Genomic DNA, 21,952 nt, shown 5'->3' on the forward strand with positions numbered 1-21,952 from the left:
TCAGCTCAAGGGACATGATTGTCAGGTATTTGAAGATTTAGATGAAATCCTGGTCGTATTTCCAAGATGTGAGCCCTTACCTCTGGTTGAAATGTTTCACTCACTCATGCAAAGATCTTATTCATGAAAAATTTATTGCAACTAGAGAATATCAGAAAGTCAGCTACCATTCAACAAAAGCCAGGCACACGATTCAATAAGACAGTATAAATGAGCACCACCAGGATAAACAGACATGCGCGCACACACACACACACACACACACACACACACACACACACACACCAGATAATGTAATCAGTAGACAGATTTTAAAACAACTGTTCTTATCCTGTTTAAATAGGTAATATGTACAGGGAATAGTAAATGATTAAGAAATGGGGAATAAAAGATACATGAAAGGAAACAGAACTTTAAGAAATCAAAAATTAAATTTGATATCGTTGCTATATTTGACTAAAAATTAAACACAGCAGAAAAGAAAACTAGTGACATGAATAGTAGCTATGAAGCAATTTTATAGAATGCAGTATGAATAGAGAAAAACAGAAAATCCAGAAAAAGGGCACAAACTATGTCAGATATAGTAATAAGGTTAATGGCATGTTTTAACAGAATTCTAGAATAGATGAGAAAAAAGAATAAGGCAGAAATAATAAATGAACTGTTAATTGCTGAGAATTAAAACAAAATTTTTAGAAATTATAAAGAAAACAAGCTATACACTCAAGATGCTTAGAGAGTGCCAAGAATACAAAAAAAAAAAAAAAATAAGCCCACACATAACAAATCTTAGTGAAAATGAAAAAAAAAAGAAACCCACAAAGGCAAAGAGAAAATCTTAAAGCATCCAGAAGAAAAGAAAGATTACTTTGAAAACAACAGCCCCTACACCAACAACTAGTTTTCTTTTTTTATTGTTTTAAGATTTTTATTAAAATACAGCTAACATACAATATTATATTAGTTTCAGGTGTACACCATAGTTATTCAACATTTATATACCTAAAGAAGTGATCACCATGATAAGTCCAACAACCATCTGACACCATACCATGCTATCACAATATTAACTATATTCCCTATGCTGTACATTACATCCCCATGACTTACTTGTTTTATACCTGGAAATTTGGACCTTTTACCCCCTTCACCTTTTCCCTCCTTTTTAAATATTTCAATTACAGTTGACATTCAATATTATTTTATATTAATTTCAGGTGGTTAGACATTTATATAACTTAAGAAGTGATCCCCTTTACTAATCTAGGACCCACTTGGCACTATATATAGTTATTACCATATTATTGACTGTATTCCCTATGCTGTACTTTCTATCCCCATGACTATTTTGTAACTACCAATTTGTATTTCTTAATCCCTTCACCTTTTTCACCCTACCCCAACCCCCTCCCATCTATTATACTGATAGCATAAGGAATATAGTCAATACCATGTTTCCCCGAAAATAAGACCTACCCTGAAAATAAACCCCAGTTAAGATCGTCAGCCAGATGGATGCATTTAGTACGTTATGACTATGTTCCAGAAGATGACATGATTGTATTTGAATAATGTAATTGTTGTACATGAAAAAATAAGACACTCCCTGAAAATACGCCCTAATGCATCTTTTGGAACAAAAATTAATATAAGACCCAGCCTTATTTTGGGGGAAACACGATAATATTGTAATAACTATGTATGGTGTCAGATGGGTACCAACAACTAGCTTTCAAATGCATCAATAATTATCATATGGTATATACCCAGTGCTTTGGAAGAAGTTAAATGACAACATAAGATTCTAAATAAACCTAATAAAAATAGCTTTCACAATGAGAGTAAACTAAAGATATTTTCAGACAAATGGCAGCTGAATTTTCCATTAGCAGAATGTCAATGTGGAAATTTTAATGACATATTTTAGGCAGAAGGAAAGTAGTCTCAAATGGAATGACTAAAATGCAAGAAATAAATGAGTAAATAAAGAGGTTAATATGCAGACAAATGTAAATGCATATTGATTGTATAAATAGCAACAATTATATATATTAGGGTTAACTGTAAAACAACAAAATTGTTTAAACCCCCACACTAAAATTTAATTTAGGAAAATTATAATACATTCTAAGGTCTTGTAATATCCTAGAACATGGTAAAGTATATTTTTATTAACGTTAAAGCTTGATAAATTAATTATTGCAGTAAGCAGAGTAATGGCATCCCGAAGAATGTTCATGTCCTAATCCTCAGAACCTGTGAATTTGTTATCTTACTTAGTAACATTCTGCACACAAGAAACAGTCTGATAGAACTATTCAGTTTCAAACACATCTGTGCTACCTTTCATGCAAAAGAAAGGATGACTCAGAAGGGAAAGTCACGAGCCCAGAGAGTGAAGCTATGAACCACAGAGGATTATTCCCAGACCTTGAAACCAAATGGAATTTGCCAGGCTAGGTTTTGAAATTGCTTGGGACCAGTGACTATTTTGCGTAGGTGGGGTCTGGGTGGGGTCTTAGGGAGTGAGGGCCGGGAGTGGGCTGGAGTGGAGGGAGGGATGTGGATTTTTCTCTTTGAGTTTTTATTTCTTTCTTCTTTTTTTCTTTCTTCTTCTTCTTTTTCTTTCTTTTTTTTCTTTCTCCTTTCTTTCTCTCTCTTTCTTCTCTCTTTCTTTCTCTCTTTCTTTCTCTCTTTCTTTCTCTCTTTCTTTCTCTCTTTCTCTCTCTCTTTCTCTCTCTCTCTCTCTCTCTCTCTCTCTCTCTCTCTCTTTCTTTCTTTCTTTCTTTTTTGAACAGGAATATCTATAACTGTTATCCTATGACTGTCCCACAACTGTATTTTGGGAGCAGATAACTAGTTTCTGTAGTTTTTCAGTCCATATAGATTCTCCATCTGGGAATTGTATCCCAGAATGGATCATACCCAGAGTCTCACCCACACCTGATTCAAATTATTTTAATGATAAGATTTTGGGATTTTTGAGCTGATGAGAGTTTGGATTTTGGGTTGATGCCATTGGGGGCTTTCGGAGACATTAGGATGGAATGAATATATTTTGCATGTGGGCAGACATAAACCTGTGAGCCAGAAGGCAGACTGTGGTAAGCTGAATAATGCCCCTCTCCCCCACAAACACATCAAGATTTGAATCCCCAGAACCTGTAAATGTTGCCTTACATGGCAAAATGGCCTTTCCAGTTGTAATTAAGGTAAAGAAACTTGAGAGAGAAGGATTATGCTGGATTATCCAAGTGAGCCCAATTTAATCACATGAGTCTTTAAGGTGGAACACCTTTCCCAGGTGTGATTAGAGAGAGAGGTCTGATGATTGAAGAAGGGTCACAGGAATGCAACATGAAAGGAACTCTAACTGTCCTTGCTAGATATGAAGATGGAAGAAGGGAACCATGAGTGAAGGGCCTCTATAAACTATGAAAGACAAGAAACTAGATTCTCCCCTGGGACCCCCTCCCCCAAAGGGAATGCAGCCCTGATGATAGCTTGGCTTTAGCCCAGTGAGACCCATGGTGGATTTATGATCTACCAGACTACCAGATAATAGGTTTGTGTTGCTTTAAGCCCCTAAATTAATTTGTTGCAGAAGCAATAGAAAATTAACACAATTATGCAGATTGTAATTTTGGAGGTAACCCATAAAATAATCCATGTATAACTTCAAAATTAGAAGAAGGAAAACAGGATTGGTAGAACAAGTTTAGCTGACAAAAAATAAAAACAAAATGGTGAGTAAAAGAAATAGAATGTACGAGTGTCGTGCGGGGTGTCAGGCGGGGTCTCCTGGTCCCACTCCCCACACAAGAACGCAGGATATGGCTAGGCCAAAAAGGAACACCCACAGAGCCATAAGTAGGGGAGTCACACCACTATACTCTCGCTGGTGGCTGGGTTGGAGACACAGGAACCAGGAGCAACACAATTCTCAACCCTCACTGTGCCGCTTGCAGACTCAGCCACCATCTTCTTGCTAGCTCCCCCCTTTTTCTGCTAGCCTAGCCAAGGCAGTTATATTAGTGCCCAATGGCTCACTGGTTACAGCTGACGGCCAACTAGCCACAGCTGATGGCCATTTGATCACAGTCGATGGCCATTTACTACCTGAGCCAGCACCTTTCCACGTGAGGCCGAGAGCCTGGAAACTGCTTTTTGGGGCTCTGTCCCCACAATGAGACAAATACAAAGAAAAAAATATTTGTATCTCTTACTTATACCATTAATTACATAAAATGAAAATGGATCATATCATCAAATTAAATGATAAAGATTGTTAGGCATGATTAAAACAATCACAGCAAAATGGTACAGAAAAATTGAATGATAAATGATTTAAATAAATATCCCATGAAAATACTAGTGACAAAGAAAGCTGGAGTAGCTATATTAATATTAAACAAAATATTATTTAGAACAAAAGTCATTAGGATTAAAGAGGATCTCTTTATAATGTTGAAATGTTCAATTCTCTAGGAACATATTAATTCTAAGCTTGAATTCACTTAATATAGTCTCAAAATAAAGATAAAAATGACAAAATTAATAAATTAAAAAAACAGAGTAGGAGATTTTAACACACTTTTCTCAACAATTGATAAAAAATGTAGTAAAGACACAGAAGATATAAATAAGAATTTAAAAAACTTTACCTAAATAACATACATCTAAGACTGACTTCAACAATAGCAGATTGCCTATTTTTTCAAGGGCACACAAATAGGTGAAGAAAATATAGATCTACCCATAAACAGACATTTGATTTATGGCTAATTTAGCACCCTAAATGAGTAGGGGACAGAACAATTTTGTCAATGAATTGTGCTGAACAATTTGGTTAAACATATGGAAGAAAATACAATTGTACCTCAATATTACACCAGGCACAAATATTGATTGCAATTTAAATAAAAAGCAATAGTGAAAAGCAAACTGTAAATCTTTGTAAGAGACAACAGGAGAATATTATAATGTATTAAGGGTAGGGAAGATGTTCTAAACAAAACATGTAAAGCATGAGCCATAAAGGAAAATATTGTTGAATCTGAATGCAGTAAAATGAAGAACCTCTGTTTATGAAAAGACATCAAAAAAAAGTTAAAAGAAAAACCACAGAGTTAATATATTTGAAAAAGTTAAAATTAAAAAGGAATAGTATCAAAAATATATAAATAACTTTTACAAATGTACCAGGGGTTGAGGGGTGGGAGAGAGAGAGAACCTAATAGGAAAATGGATTTTAAAAACTTGAGATAATTCATTAAAAATATTAAAATGAATAAAATTAAAACATGAAATTATTCTTAAAACCATTAGTACTCAGGGAAATACAACTTAAAAATGAGATGGCTCTGCACACCAATAAGATTAGCTAGCTAGCTAAATTTAAAAATATTAATAAAAACAAAAATAACTAAAAGTAACACTGTCATGTATTGTTGAGAAGGTAGAAAAACATGACTCCTTATAGACTACTGTAAGAATGTACATTTCTATGACCACTTAAGTTAAATTGAAGATATGTATATTCTGTTACCAATCCATATCATTCCAAGCTACATGGTTCAGTAAACTCATGCACACTTACATGAGGCTACATGTGCAAAAATGTTCATAGAAATATTATTTGTAATTATCAGAAACTGTAAGTAAAATAAATGTTATCGAGAGTAGCATTCTAAATTTCGATATCTTGAGCCTAAGGAATATTATACGGTGGTGAAAGTGGATGTACTACAGCTATGCACAGCAGCATCAAGAAATTTTACAAGCATAATATCAAGTGAAAAATCAAGACATGAAAGAATGCATGCAATTTTATTCCATTTATTTAAAGTTCAGTAACAGAAAAATCCAAAATTCTATTATATAGAAATGTAAATGTAATTGGAAAAAAAACTATGAAAAGAAATGATAAAAATCAGTACTATAAAAGCCAGGATTCTGGGAAAAAGCTGGATTTCCTCTGGGAAATGAAAGGTGTTTGCAGATGTTTATATTTTTGTTGTTGTTGTTAAATTCTTGATACACCTAAATTTTGTACACCTTTCCTCTAAGTATATGTTTTTCCAAAATTTATTTTTTCCCCATTTTCATGAATGAGGGACCAATGAACTGGGTCAAATGTTACTGACAGTACAGTGAGGACCCGGAACTGACAACGAGATTTGGTGATGTGGAAGTAACTCAATATATGTCTGTCTAATTTGAATTACTCCAACTAGTAATGACATTAAATATCATTTGAGAAAAGAGACCATACTTTTAATTTCTTTTATAATATTTTTGGTACCCACTCTGGAATAAGAGACCTATTCCAAATTCCAATCTCTGCTTCTTACCTTCTGAGTAATGTTGAATAAATTATTTAACCTTTCTGAGTCTCAGTTTATTTGCTTGTAAGATGGAAGCATAATATTTGTCTAACTGTGTTGTGAGAATTAAACTGATATAATCCAAATGATTAATAACTTCTGACATATAGAAGGCACTCAGCGAACATTTAATGATCTACAATAAGATCAGTAAATAGGTGAGCAATAAATATATGTTGATTTTTTACTTTTACTTGGTGGAAACTAAAAATTAAACTTAAAATTAATCTTGAAATTAAATTTTCACATGTGCTCTCCAGACTGAGATTAAGTACAGTTGCAGAACCAGTCATTTTTAATCAGATACTTCAATATCCAACTAATTATTTTATAAAATATCCATAAGATAACGGTAATTCCGTAATTGCCAGCTAGCAGACACAACTGGCCTAATCACATTTACAAGGACCAACCCTTTGCAGTTTTTCACTTGCAGTTTTTCATGGAGCTCCCACCCCATGCCATTCTTACTCCCTCAACCTTCCTATTAAATGTCCAGTCCCGTTAGATAAAATCTGAATGGAGCTCAGCCCTTTGTCCGCTGTCAGTAGTTACTGAATAAAACCTGTTTTCACTGCTTTAACTACTGTCCGGTTTTGTTTGACAACAATCACCATGGGAATTTTCAAATATATATTATCTGAGGAAAAAGTCTCAATCGCAGCGAATAACCCTAAATGTTTCATTTAGTAATAATACCTGTGAAAGGAAAGAAAACATCCATTATAAGTACTTGTCACTTATAATATGGATGCGGAGGAGATGCAGCAAGTACAGAGATGTGGTACCCTGCAGCAGAGGGGAAGTGAGGAAAGCCAAGAGGAAAAGTAACTCTTATGAGGTTATCTTGGACAAGGCAAAATGGACAAAGGAGTAAGTTCATGCTTTTGCTTGAAGCATGAATAAAATACAAATGCAACTCCAAACAGAAGTGTTTTTCCAGAAGTAGAATGTAACAAAAACAAAACCCAAAGTTGAGTAGGACAATTCAACAAAAATAATTATATGGAGGGGCTTCAATGTTTGTATCATTAAAATCTGTAACTACAAGTAAAAAAGAAAAAGTTTGAAGGTAGAGATGAACAAAATGTATAACCATACAGCTATAGGATAGGTAAAACCTTACGCTTTCCTCAAAATAACAGAGAAAGGGACCTCTTTTGATATTTAATATGCTGTGATTTTTTTAAATTTTAAAATTAGGGTAATAAACTTCTGCAATTCATTATCACAAAAGGAGAACAAGGAGGGGGAACTATAGCTAGATTAAAAAAAAGTTTAGATAAATTAAGAGATGACAGAGTCATGATAACTTTCTCTTAAAAATGTTTTTTTTAACTTTATTGAGGAATAATTGACAAATACAGTTGTATATGTTTAAAGTGTGCAATGTGATGATTTGACATACATGTAAATTATGGAATAATTACCAGGATAAAGATAACACATCCATCACCTCCCATAGTTAACTCGTGTGTGTGTGTGTATGTATGTGTGCGTGTGTGTGTGTGTGTGTTGAGAATGCTTAAGGTCTACTCAGCATTTTTCAAGTACACAACACCATACTATTAGCTATAATCACCATACTGTATGTTAGATCTTAAGAACTTCTTACAACTGAAAATATGTATCCTTTCACCTGTATCACCCTATTTCCCCCTCTCCCCATGATAACATTCTATAGGACATTTTTGAGGTTGACAACCTGATTTATTCTGCAGTACTAGAGAATGGCTATTGAACTTGAAAGATGATGTTTGATTAGCATGTCTGCTTACACACACACACACACACACACACACAAACACAAACACACACAATTGTCTTTAATTACTGTATTAGTCTGCTTGTGTGGCTGTTGCAACAAAGTGCCACAGACTAGGTAGTTTACACAACAGAAATATATTTCTCAGTTCTGGAGGCTAGAAGTGTAAAACCAGGTGTCTGCAGGGTTGGTTTCTTCTGAGGGCTGTGAGGGAAAGATCTGTTTCAAGCCTCTCTCCTTGGCTCATAGATGGCCACCTTCTCTCTGTCTCTCTGTCTCTCTGTCTCTCTGTCTCTCTCTCTCTCTCTCTCTCTCTCTTTTTAATTTTTTTTATTAGTTTCAGGTGTGCAGAGCAATGTAATAGAGATTTAAACTCCTCATAAAGTGATAACCCACCCCCCCAAGCTACTACACCTCTGACATCTTGTATAGCTGTTACAATACCATCAACTGCCTTCCCTATGTTGTACTCAACATCCTGTAACTATATATACCTATATATTTAGTTATAGTTGACATTAAATATTATTCTACTTCAGCTATTTCAGGTGTGTAGTGCATTGGTCAGGCATTTACCCAGTCTATGAAGTGATCCCCCTGACAAGTCCAGTGCCCATCTGGCAACTTCCATGATCTTTACAACATTGATTATATTCCCCATACTGTATTAACTACCAATTTGTATTTCTTAATACCTTCCCCTTTTTCACCCTGCCACCAACCCCATTCCCATCTATCAACCTGATAGATCTAGTACCTATCTGGCACCATACCTAGTTATTACAATATTATTGACTATATTCCTTATGCTATACTCTGCATCCCCATGACTACTATGTAACAACCAATTTGTACTTCTTAATCCCTTCCCCTTTCACTCATCCTTAACCTCCCTCTCATCTTAAAGAAGTCCCTCTAAGAGTCCTTGTAATACTGGTTTGGGGGTGATGAACTCCTTCAGGTTTTTCTTGTCTGGGAAGCTCCTTATCTGTCTTTCAATTCTAAATGATAGCTTTGCTGGGTAAAGTAATCTTGGTTGCATGTCATTGCTTTTTATCACTTGGAATACTTCCTGCCACTCCCTTCTTGCCTGCAAAGTTTCTTTTGAGAAATCAGCTGCCAGTCTTATGGGGCCTCCATTGTAGGTAACTAACTGTGTTTCTCTTGCTGCTTTTAAGATTTTCTCTTTGTTTTTAAACTTTGGCTTTTTAATTATGATGTGTCTTGGTGTTGGCCTCTTTGGGTTCATCTTGTTTGGGACTCTGTGTGTTACCTGGGCTTGTATTTCTATTTTCTTCACCAGGTTAGGGAAGTTTTCTGTCATTATTTCTTCATATAGGTTTTCAATTCCTTGCTCTCTCTCTTCTCCTTCTGGTACTCCATAATGTGAATGTTGGTATGCTTGATGTTGTCCAGGACGCCCCTTAAACTGTCCTGAATTTTTTAGATTCTTTTTTCTTTTTGCTGTTCTGGTTGGGTGTTTTCTGCTACCTTATCTTCTACATCGTTGGTTGGATCATCTGCTTCATCTAATCTACTGTTATTTTCCTGAAAAATAGTCTTCATTTCCATTATTGTACCCTTTATTTCTGACTAGATCTTTTTCATGGTTTCCGTCTCCATTTTTATGCTTCCTATCTCTCTGTTGAAGTTCCCCCTGAGATTACTGAGCATTCTTATAACCAGTGTTTGGAAATCAGCATCTGATAGATTGCTTATCTCTATTTCTCTTAGTTCTTTTTCTGGATCTTTGTTCTGTTCTTTTATTTGGGACATGTTTCTTTGTCTCCCCATATTGGCTACCTCCCTGTGTTTGTTTCTATGTGTTAGGTAGGGCTGCTATGTCTTCCAGTCTTAGTAGAGTGGCCTTATGTAGTAGGTGTGCTGTGGGGTTCAGTGGCACAGTCTTATTTGTCACCTGAGCCGCATGCTCCAGGTGTGTCCCTTGTGTGGGTTGTGTGTGCCCTCCTCTTGTAGTTGAGCCTTAGTTGATAACTGCACATCAATGGGAGGGACTGACCCTTGGGCTCACTTGTTGTGAGGACTGGCCTTGACTACAGTGGGAGAGTTGTTGAGCAGGGGCTGATCCTGTGGAGCAGGATCTGCCTCAGCAGGACTCGGGTGCCTGCCCAATCCACCCCTTGGGTGTGTTCTACTTGGAGGTGGCTGGGTGATGTTCCAGCTCATTTTGAAGCTGACCACTGGGGGGACCAGCCCCAGGACTGCCTTGGAGGGGATCCACTGCAGGTCAAGTTTAGCCACAGACGTTGACCCACCTGGGGCCACCTGGCAGAAGCCACAAAGAAATCCGCAGATGGCTGCCACCCGTGCTGTGCTTGAGAGGCTAAGCCATGAACCAAGAATGGCTGCTGCTAGTGCTGGCTTAGGGCTGCTCAGACAAAGGCACAGGACATGCTCTAGCCAGGTGCTGCTCGTCTGGGTTCCACGAATCTTTGAGTGACCCTAGGAAAGTCTGTAGCTTGAGCCAAGGCAGTCAGTCTGCATAAGAAAGCCACTGAAAGCAGCTTGGGTATGCCCAAAAGTTGGGCTGGGCCAGGTCTCAAATCGCCAGGGCATGGCGAACAAACAGCAGAGACTCAGAAATGGCAGCCACCTGTGTCTGCATGCTGGAAAGGGGGAGGGCTCAGCAAAGAAACAATAGCCTCTGCCTGCTCCCCTGTCCAGGAGAAAGCTGACTCCCCAGCCCCCGTCCCAAGCCAGACAACTCAGCTCCCCACCATATGTCCCTGCCGCCTCTCCAGCTGCTGCCCCAGCGCTGGAGCTCAGAGTAAGTGATTCTATTGGTGGGTAAGTGTGTGGGCGGTCCCTTTAAGAGGAGCATCTGGGACTCCAGCCATACTCTGTCTCCCTCAGTCACAATCTCCGCTGGTTTACACAACCAGGAATTATGGGGCCTTCTCTCCCCGGCACTGGAACCCTGGGCTGGAGTGCGACTGGGTCCTCTCGCTCCTCTGGGGGGTGAGGGGACCCCCACAGCTGAAATAGCCCTCCTGTTCTTTAATGGTCATATGCAGGCATGGGACCAGACCAAGCCGTGTTTCTGACCTTCTTATCAGTCTGGAGGTGGCTTCTTCTGTGCATCCTTATTTGAAAGGCTTCAGTTCAGTTTGATTTTAAGTGATTCTGATAATGGTTGTTTTGTAGATTATCTGTAATTTTGATGTGGTTGTGAGAAAAGGTAAGCACAGCATTTATCTACTGTGCCATCTTGGTATTCTCACCATAGAACTTTTTCTCTCTGTCTCTTCATTTCACCTTCTTTCTAATACATATCTTGATGTCTAAACTCCTTTTTATATGGACACCAGTCATATTGAAATAAGTACTACCCTAATAAACTCATTTAAACTTGACTACCTCTTTAAAGAACATATCTCCAAATAAGGTCACATTCTGAAGTACTGAGGTTTAGGACTTCAACAGAAAATATATTGGTGACAAATTTCAATTCATAGCACCCACCAATATAACTGTCATAATTTCAATAATTCGTTTGAATATTTTTTCATTAAATTGGAAAGCTGTATTTTTATTACCTTTCAAATTACAAGAATTGAAATAATGACAATATCCTTTTTATTATTTTTAAAATAGCGCTTTGGCTCTGGGTGGTGAACACACAATACAATATATAGATGATGTATTATAGAAATGTACACTTGAATCCTATTATAATTTTACTAACCAATGTCACCCCAATAAATTTAATAAGTAACAATAAATAAAACATTACTTTGGGGTATATGTGTGTAAGGGGTACAGAGAATAGATACCTTACTGCACTATACTCATGAGTGCCTTCAATGTTTCTTATTATTGCTGCTAATAATGCCACACCCGAATGCTACTATAACTTCCTTAGTGGGAATTCTGTTGTTTTCAGAATCAATAATAATTCTTTGAGATTTTCTCTACTCATTAGTTGAAACTTATTCTTGACACAAGACATTTTATCTTGATATTGTCATTTAGCACCCTGAATATATTTGCCTTTTACTGTTGTGTTTATATGTGATGCAGATTTTCAATTACAGAAAAGATAGTATTCTAGCTGACTCAATGTAAAAAAAAAAAAAAATGATGAAATACAGAGAACCTTTCAATAGTACTTAGTTTTTTGTTGTGTTTTTTTTCTGAATAATATGTGGCTTGTATTTTGAAGGAATTAATTTTATCTCCAGAAGTTCTATTCTCCTGAAGAGATATTAATACAACAGACAATTTTTCATTCAAACAGCTTTATTTAATATAGCAGGTGGCATTGTTACTGAAAATAAAACAAGTGCAAAAATAATACAGAGCATCACAGGCACTGATTTATTTCTTATAACTGACTTGAAGAAATAAATTAAAATTAAATTTACTTGATTATATTATACATCTGTAAATTCAGCCTTCTGTTCAGGGGATGGAATAAATGCTGCTATTAACAGTTAAAATTAATTGGGGAGAGTTAGCTAAAAACTGGTTTCCCAAAATTTAAGGGAGTGATGGTGGGGGGAGGTGACTTATGTGCATATTCAAAGATTATTCCAAGCCTGAAAAACTGTGCCACTTTAATTGTAGGAGTGCAATTCCTGTAGAATTATGTGCATATTCAATTCGTGTCTGATACTCTATTTTTGCTTTCAAACTAAGATAAAAGGCCTACTACTTCACAGGTGATGAAAGCCATTTATTTCCATTGTATACTAAGGGTTCTGACATTGGTATGTGCTCCAATGTCCTTCATGTCAGATAATTAGTCCCTCATTGATAAGTTCATCTGCAGAGTTTACTGCTGATTAAATTGCATAATTGAATAATAATTAATTTCAGTGTCATTTGAAATTAAAGGTGATGGTTGGGTTGACCTAGTATACTTTGTATGTGTTGCTTTAGAAAAGACCAGACTAAAGATGGCTAATATCCAGATGTCTGTCTGACCCACAGGTGTGGGGCAAAAAATAAAGGATGGTTTTAGTCATAGGTAAAAGTATGAGGTGCAGGACAGTGGGAAAATAAACAGGCCTAGGAACACATCATTAAAATTGTAAATAGGACTCTGAGCTTTTGGAGGATTTAGGTGTAGGTGGGTCTCCAAAGCTGGATTATTTATTTGCTTGGGAATAACTGCAAAATTTAAAACTAAATCTAGCTTTTAAGCTGAGTGCCTAGTCAAGTGTAAATAAGAAAAGGACAAGGAAATGTTTGTTCATTCCTGTGCCAGATATTTTGTGAGGTACCTTCTACAGGTTATCTTTTTTAGTCCTCTAAATATTTCTATTCAGCAAGTATTATCACCTCCATTTTACAGAAAATAACTCCCCATTTCAAGGAGATTAAATAATAGGCCCGAGACTTCATAATTAGTAAGTGGTGGTTAAAAGATTTAACTAGATAGGATTGTATATTAATTAAGATCCAAGTTCAGATCCCGTAACAAATACCAAAATATTCATCGCTTTAAGCAAGATGGAAGTCTATATCATGGTCTGAATGTAAACTGTACAGAGATATGTATGATTGTACCACTTAGGGATGCTTCTACCCTGATACTCTGCCAACCCCAAATGTATCCTAAATCCATTCCATAGTTTTGATTTCTCCTCTAGTCTATCCTTTCTGTGTGTATTCTAGCCAGACAGAAGGAAAAAGGGGAAGATGATGATAATCCCTTTTCTCTAAGAACATTACTTAGAAGTTGCACACGTCACTCACATTTATTTGTGCACATCTAGCTGCGATAGAAGTTCAAAAATGTAGTTTTAGCTGGTGGCCATGATGCAGTTAAAATTTGAGGACTGTGTTTCAAAAAGAAGAAAAGGAGAATGGATACTGGGGATTGCTGACAGATCCCAGAGCCTGTGGTCTTTTATTTTTTAAATGAAAAATGGCCTCACTAGTATTGAATGTAGCATTTTACCCTCTATCAGTACCATTATTGACCTTTCCCATTACTAAGTAGCATCTGTATCATAATTGGAGAAGTTAGCCCCAGGACTAGGTACAGTTTTTTTCTTCTTGGTTACTATGGGACTTTGTGAGTACTTCTAAAAGAAATTTGACATAACAGAGGAAAGTTCTCTGAAACCTTTTGGCTACAAACTTGAAACTCTGTATCTCAGTTGTCAAGGCTGATCTTCCTCAATGCAATTGGTTGGGGGCAGAATAAGAGTCCATTAACTTACTGACTTCAGAGTACCATGAAATTGTACCCTGAGAAAACTTTTAGGTAGGGGAGAAGTAACCACATATTATTTTGTACTTTCAATTCAGATGCTGGTTTCCCAACAATGTGCTCAATTATTTTGGAAGGAGAGGTACCAACAAATGGCTGTAAATCAGTTTTTGTCAAATTTTATTATTATTATTATTATTATTATTATTATTATTACTACTACTACCTCTTAAGAGAACTTTTTAGACATTTATTTTTCCTAACCACTCCTCTACTCCATCAAATTTCATTGCCACAGATTTATTTTATATCTCTTAAAGTACTGTAGCCCTTGGAGGACAACAAACCATTTTAATGTATAAACGTTTTTCATCTCCCAAGAACTAGTGTTCACCTCCTTGGTGTTAAAATCACTCCCTTTGGGAATACATGTGATAAAGCAAACTATAAGCCTTACCCGATGCAATTTTAAGCACTTTCCATCTCTCCTTAGGTACACATATTATATACATATACATATATATATGTATATGTATATAATATATGCATAAAATATGTATAAATGTATATAATCTATATAATAAATATATAATATATTATATCTTATAATATAATTGGTGGGATTATATATTATATATTATATAGTATATATAATTATAATTATTATATATTCTATATATTATATATATTGTATATATAATATGTATTATATAATATAATATATATTATATAATATATTATATATGTAAGTATATTATATATATTATAATGTAATATATAATATACTGTAAATATATTATATGTATTATAATTACTAGCATTTGTTAATATTACAATTTAAAATTAAATGTTACACTACTCTTTTAAATGTATCAAATGGAATATAAAGGCTACATTGATATGATACACATCATTATCCATTTGAAAAATATATGGACGACTTCATCTGTAACAGATGGATATTTTACATTTTTCATCTTTCTCCTTGAACTTGTATTTCCATTTCATTTCAGCCACAAAATTTACCTTAATATAATAAATTTTATGCTATGAGTCTTCTATAGATGACACTATCATATATTCTCTGGAACTAAAATATCTATATAAATTGGATTTTTAAAAAATTCCTGTAACAATAAGTCTCTAAGGGTTAAAATATTCTACTCTGACTTAAGTTATCATTATCATTATTAGTAGTAAATAGTTTATTAGACCAACATGAATATATTGTATATTTTTGCATGTAATATTAAATATCAAAGTAAATCTTTACTGGAAACACATTTCTTAATGACATAAATAAATTTATTTTCAATTAGTTCATGTTTCTATCAGTGAATATTGCTTATTGCAGGAATGAGACTGAGTTAAACATCTTTATTCCTAATTTTCATTTTTATAGATAGAAGCACTGAGGAATTACATTTATATAAAAAAGAAAGTTTTTGTATACAATGTCACTCTTAACAAATGTCAAAAATCTTATGGTAATGTGTTATCAAAATTCCTAATTTATATTTATATTTCTAATGTATATGCCTTTTCTTTTTAAGTAAAGAACTGAAAATAACCTGACCTATTAAATTGTTAACTCCTCATTAGAGTTATTTTATTCTAAACAGACAGTATATTTTGATTTGTCTCTTGTTTGGCTTTGTAGAGGTTTATCCACTGGAGGAGCAATGTACTATAGTAAGATATGAGAATGGTAAGATATGGGGGTGATGTCTATCTTTTATAAAATGGAAGGACAATTGTGAAATAGGGCGTCGGGAAGGGGAAATTCCATCTTCATTACAGATGCATTCTCAGGGAGGTCAACATTAGGAAAGAGTACATTCTTTTTTATTTTTTAAATTAGTTTCAGGTGTACAAAACAATGTAACAGACATTTACACCCTCACAAAGTGATAACCTCTCCCTCAATCTTCTTCCCCTCTAACATCATATATAGCTGTTACAATTCCATTGGCTCTATTCCCTATTTTGTACTCCACATCCTGTGACTATGTATGTATTAAATTATAGTTGACATTCATTATTATTCAGCTTCAGCTTCAGGTGTACCCTTCAGTGGTCAAGCTCCCTGAAGTGGACTCCCTAATAAGACAAGTGTCCATCGGATACCCTACAAAATCTTTACAACATTATTGATTATATCCAGCAAACTGTCGTACCCCGGGGCTATCTTGTGGTTACCAATTTATGCTTTCTAATCCCCTCACCTTCTCCCTCATCCCCACCCTCCCTCCCAATTACCAACCATCAGTTTTTTCTCTATATCTCTGAGACTATTTCTGTTTAGTTTGCTCATTTATTCAGTTCTTTAGATTCCACATGTAAGTGAGATCATATGGTATTTGTATTTCTCCATCTGACTTATTTTACTTAGCATAATGTTCTCTAGATCCATCCATATCATTGCAAATGGTAAGATTTCATTCTTCCTTATAGATGAGTAATACTCCATTGTATAAATATACCACAGTTTCTTAATCCAGCTGTCTACCGATGGGAATTTCAGTTGTTTCCAAGTCTTGGCTATTGTGAATAGTGCTGCAATAAACATAAGGGTGCATATATTTTTTCGAATTAGCATTTTGGATTTCTCTGGATAGATACCTAAGAGTGGCATTGCTGGGTCATAAGGTAGTTCCATTTCCAGTTTTTTAAGATACCTCCGTACTGATTTCCATAGTGGCTGCACCAATCTGCAATCCCACCAATAGTGCACAAGCGTTCCCTTTTCTCCACATCCGCGCCAGCACTTGTTTTTTGTTGATTTATTGATGACAGCCATTCTGACCGGAGTGACATGGTATCTCATTGTGGTTTTCATTTGCATTTCTCTAATGATTAGTGAGGTTGAACATTTTTTCATATGTCTCTTACCTATATGGTCATTTAATCTATGACAATGGAAGCAAGAATTTACATTGGGGTAAAGACAGTATTTAATAAATGGTGCTAGGAAAACTGGACTGACACATGAAAAAAAAAATGAAGCTGGACCATCTCCTTACACCATATACAAAAATAAATTCAAAATGGATTAAAGGTTTAAATGTAAGATCTGAAACCATAAAACTCCTAGAAGAAACTATAGGAAGTAAACTCGCAGACATTACCCTTAGTAATATTTTTACTGATATATCCCTCAGGCAAGGGAAGTAAGAGAAAAAATAAACATATGGGACTATATCAAACTAAAAAGTTTTTTCTCAGCAAAGGGAACCATCAATAAAACAAAAAGGCAACCTACTGAATGGGAGAAGATATTTGTCCATGATACACCTGATAAGGGGTTAATATCCAAAATTTATAAAGAACTCATTCAACTCAACACCAAAAAAACAAACTACCCAATTAAAAAATGCACAGAGGACATGAAGAGACATTTTTCTAAAGAGGACATACAGAAGAGTACATTCTTAATCTGTGATTCTGGAAACAGATCCATTGAAAACTTTCTGTGCATGTACGAAGTGTGATAATTAAGTTTGTGAACTTGTTGCAACGATGTTGCTAACCTTTTCTTGGTAACAGAGGGATTATTCACAATGAATTTGTACCAACTGGACAAACAGTTAACCAAGTTGACTATTTGAAAGTTCTGAAAAGGCTGTGTGAAAAAGTTAGATGACCTAAACTTTTTGCCAACAATTCATGGCTCTTGCATTAAGACCATGCACCAGCTCACATGGAACTGTCTGTGAGGGAGTTTTTAGCCAGTAAAAAAATAACTGTATTGGAACACCCTCCCTACTCACCTGATCTTGCCCCCAGTGACTTCTTTCTTTACCCAAAGATAAAGAAAATATCAAAAGGAAGACATTTTGATGACATCAAGGATAATACGATGACAGCTCTGATGGCCATTCCAGAAAGAGTTCCAAAATTGCCTTGAAGGGTGGGCTAGTCGCTGGTGTTGGTGCATAGCTTCCCAAGGGGAGTACTTCGAAAGTGACCATAGTGATACTCAGCAATGAGGTCTGTGGCACTTTTTCTAGGATGAGTTTGCGAACTTAATTGTCTGACCTCTTATACCTCTTAAAAAGCGTTCACTCCTGAGGTTTTCTATACAACAATTTATAAATCATGAGACTAGGTCATGGACTTGACTATGTTAAGGTTTGTGTTCCCACAGAAGTGTCCTCTTGATGGTGGTGGTTTTCAAAGCATACCAAGAAATGGTGTTATTTGAATCTTAGAGACAAACTTTCCAGAGAAAAGGAAGGACATGGTCAGTGGAATATTCTCTTTTACAAGCATATCAAGAAATGGTGTTATTCTGATTCCATTGAGGACTGCCAAGGAGAGATGAAATTAAGTAACAATTGTGGATCTTGTCAAAGCTTTCTGTTTAAGGGATGATTTGAATACTCATTCCTCAAAAGAAAAGACAGAGTCAGCAGTCTTAGTAGCCAATGGTATATCCTAGGACTGTGTTGAGGTGGGAATAAATGGCAGAGTCTGTATTACAAGGATTAAACTTAGTTGACAAGAAGATGGACCGAACTAATGAATGGTCAGTATTCAGGCATTGGAACACTACATCAGGTATTAATTGAAGGAAGACAGAAATTTAGTGGCTGAAAAAAGTAGAGTTACTGCACAGATGAAATGATACAAGTGAATAGAACTGGGATGCAAAGTCATATAAGGATGAAGTGACTAGCCAGTCTTGGTGCTGAATTATTGGCCTGGAGATTATTAGCATTTCCTGGCTTAGGGACACTATTAGAGTCCAAATTTATGTTTGTGGACTAAATAGCCAAAACTGAATGTTAGAGAGGACATGGGACCAGGGAGCCAGACAGATAATTTGCTTGTCTTAACCATCTTATAAATACTCATAAACATGTTTTTAAATCAAAGGCTGGGTTTTGAATTGTAACTCTTGTGTATTGTTGGCAAGAATGTAAAACAGTACAGCTACTATGGAGAACAATATGGCAGTTCCTCAAAAAAATTAAAAATTGAATCACCATATGATCCAGCAATTCTACTTCTGAGTATATACTCAAAAGAATTGAAAACAGAGACTCAAAAGAATATTTATACACCCATGTTCATAGCAGCATTATTCAAAATAGCCAAAAGGTGGAAGCAAGCCAATTGTCCATGGATGGATAAATAAATGAATAAACAAAATACGGTATACACATACAATAGAATATTATTCTGCCTTAAAAAGACAGGAAAATTTTGATATTTATTATAATGTAGGTGGACCTTGAAAACATTATACTAAGTGAATAAGCCAGTCATGAAAGGACAATTATTGTATAATTCTATTCATTATGAGGTACATAGAGTAGTCAGATTCATTCAAACAGAAATTAGAATGGTGGTTGCCAGGGACTGGGTGAAAGGGGAATGACAAGTAATTGTTTAGTGGATAGAATTTCAGTTTGGGAAGGTGAAAAACAGTTCTGGAGATGGATGGTGGGGATGGTTGCACAACAATGTAAATATGCTTAATGCCACTGAAACATATACTTAAAAAAGGTTAAAAGGGTCAATTTTATATTATGAATATATTTCCGCAATAAAAAAATAAATAAATTGGCATGGTTTTAGAAATGCTTGTCTTAGTACAGGATAGCTGCTTTAATAAGGGATGAAACCGTTCTTTACAATTACATGCAGTGTTTTGAATCTAAATATTCATTCTTAATAATGGCATCACCTTGTTAATGTCATAAAGTACATTCACTTTCTTCTAAGAGAAAAGTAGATGGGCTAAATCTCATGTAATACAAATCTCAATGGGACAAGTGGAACTGACAAAAGAATCCCCATCTGCTGTATCAATCTGCCAACTCTGACACATATGAACAGCTATTTACAGGGAATAAGGAGCCCAGTGATTGTGAACACACAATATATTCTGTTGGCCCCTTTCCTTACATGAAAATTATAAATCTGGCAGACTAACATGACACTGAAAGCAGAAGGTTGAGCACCATATGTGTATGAAGCCAAGTCACACTGTCACATTCCTAATTTGGACACTTTTAGAGGTAAAATGTAAAACAGCTTCTATGTGTAAACTTAACACTGAGAATAAAAGTATAAAGTTGATAAATTAACTTGGTAACCAGTGAAAGGAGGTTTGGACAATTATTTTTAGTAAAATGTGAGTGCATATAAAAATGCCATCAATTTGAAGCCAATCTACACCTCCAAGACTTCTATTGGTTCATAATAATAAAAGTCTCAGGAATATTTGAAAAAGAGCTCCAGACATACGTATATTATCTCTTGATACTGAAGTAATGATACTGTTTTTACTAGCATTATAGTTGTCGTGGAAGCAAATCTTTATATACTAAAAATGAAAGGCTCTATTAAAAGATGGTAACTATTACTTCAGTAAATGACATTGATTGAAACACTGAATTCCAGCCTGTTTTCCAGGTTTGTCGTGCATCTTCTTTTGAGTATTCTTTTTTTTTGTCTCTTTCTTCTCTGATATGCATATTTTTCATGCATCCTTGACTTTCTGGTATATATACAGAGGGAGCCCAAAAAATGTGTACACACTTTATGAAAGGAAAACTGTATTCAAATTGTAATACTCAATATATACCAATAACAAAAGATAAATACAAGTCATATTTGACTTCTGCAATTGCAAGAGGTGCTCAAAGTGGTTACCATTAGTGTAATTTTAATACAGTTTTTTTTCCTTTCTTAAAAGTGTATACATTTTTTGGGCACCCTCTGTATATACATAAAAGAAAATTTTAGATTTATATTTTTAATTGGAAGTATATAATGACCATTGATCATAATATAGTAACAACTAACTTCTTGTGTTTCATTTCTCTTGGGATAATGGACACAGATATAATAATAGGTTGTTATTCTAATAAATAGGTCATGCATTTTGTATGCTCAGATCTTTAAATTTAATTTCCCACACTGAAATAGAAATGACACTGTTATATAGGAAGATTAGGAATACTTGTCAAATGTAGGGAAATAAACCAAATATTCTTAAGGATAGCACTCCTGGGGTTTAATAATGTATAGACTAGATATTAATGTCCATGCTTACTAACTAATGAGCCTTTTGAAAGTGAATCCAATTTAATTATTGGTACACTTGAGGACATACTGATAACAATGAGAAATATTTGTTCAAATGTAGAAACTACCTGAAAAAAAGTTTCACATATGTTTAGGATATTTGAACTCTGTGTTTGTTTGTTTTTTGTGATTAGAGATTTGTATTTTCATTTTAGAATGTGTAAGATCACAACATATGTGCAAACTATTCTTTGTAAAAATAAGCATAGATCAAATATAGTCATTAAGCCTAAGTGTAGCATGCAATGTTAAGCATGATAGATTTTTATATCTTGATAATAATATGGCCTTGGATTTGCATAGTGTCTTTCTTGCAAAAATCACAAAGCATTTTCACATCAGTCACAGCTAGACAAGGTAGAGAGGTACAACAGTTATCTTTATTTTACAAATGGAAAAATATGAAATTCAGAAAGGTTCAATGACTTGTTTGAAGTTATAAAATAAAGCAAAGTTAGGAGCCAAGATGTAAATCCTAGTGGTATTGATTATTATTTTTTCTTTTTTTCCCATTCCTTG

General features: G+C 35.0%; 1 pseudogene; it reads left to right on the top strand.

The window, feature by feature from the left end:
• The first annotated feature begins 7,136 nt into the window (after window positions 1-7,136).
• Window positions 7,137-21,952, top strand: part of LOC117012900 (kallikrein-1-like) — a 159,821-nt pseudogene continuing 145,005 nt past the window's right edge.

Source organism: Rhinolophus ferrumequinum, chromosome X, assembly GCF_004115265.2.
Source record: "Rhinolophus ferrumequinum isolate MPI-CBG mRhiFer1 chromosome X, mRhiFer1_v1.p, whole genome shotgun sequence".
Taxonomy (NCBI): domain Eukaryota; kingdom Metazoa; phylum Chordata; class Mammalia; order Chiroptera; family Rhinolophidae; genus Rhinolophus; species Rhinolophus ferrumequinum.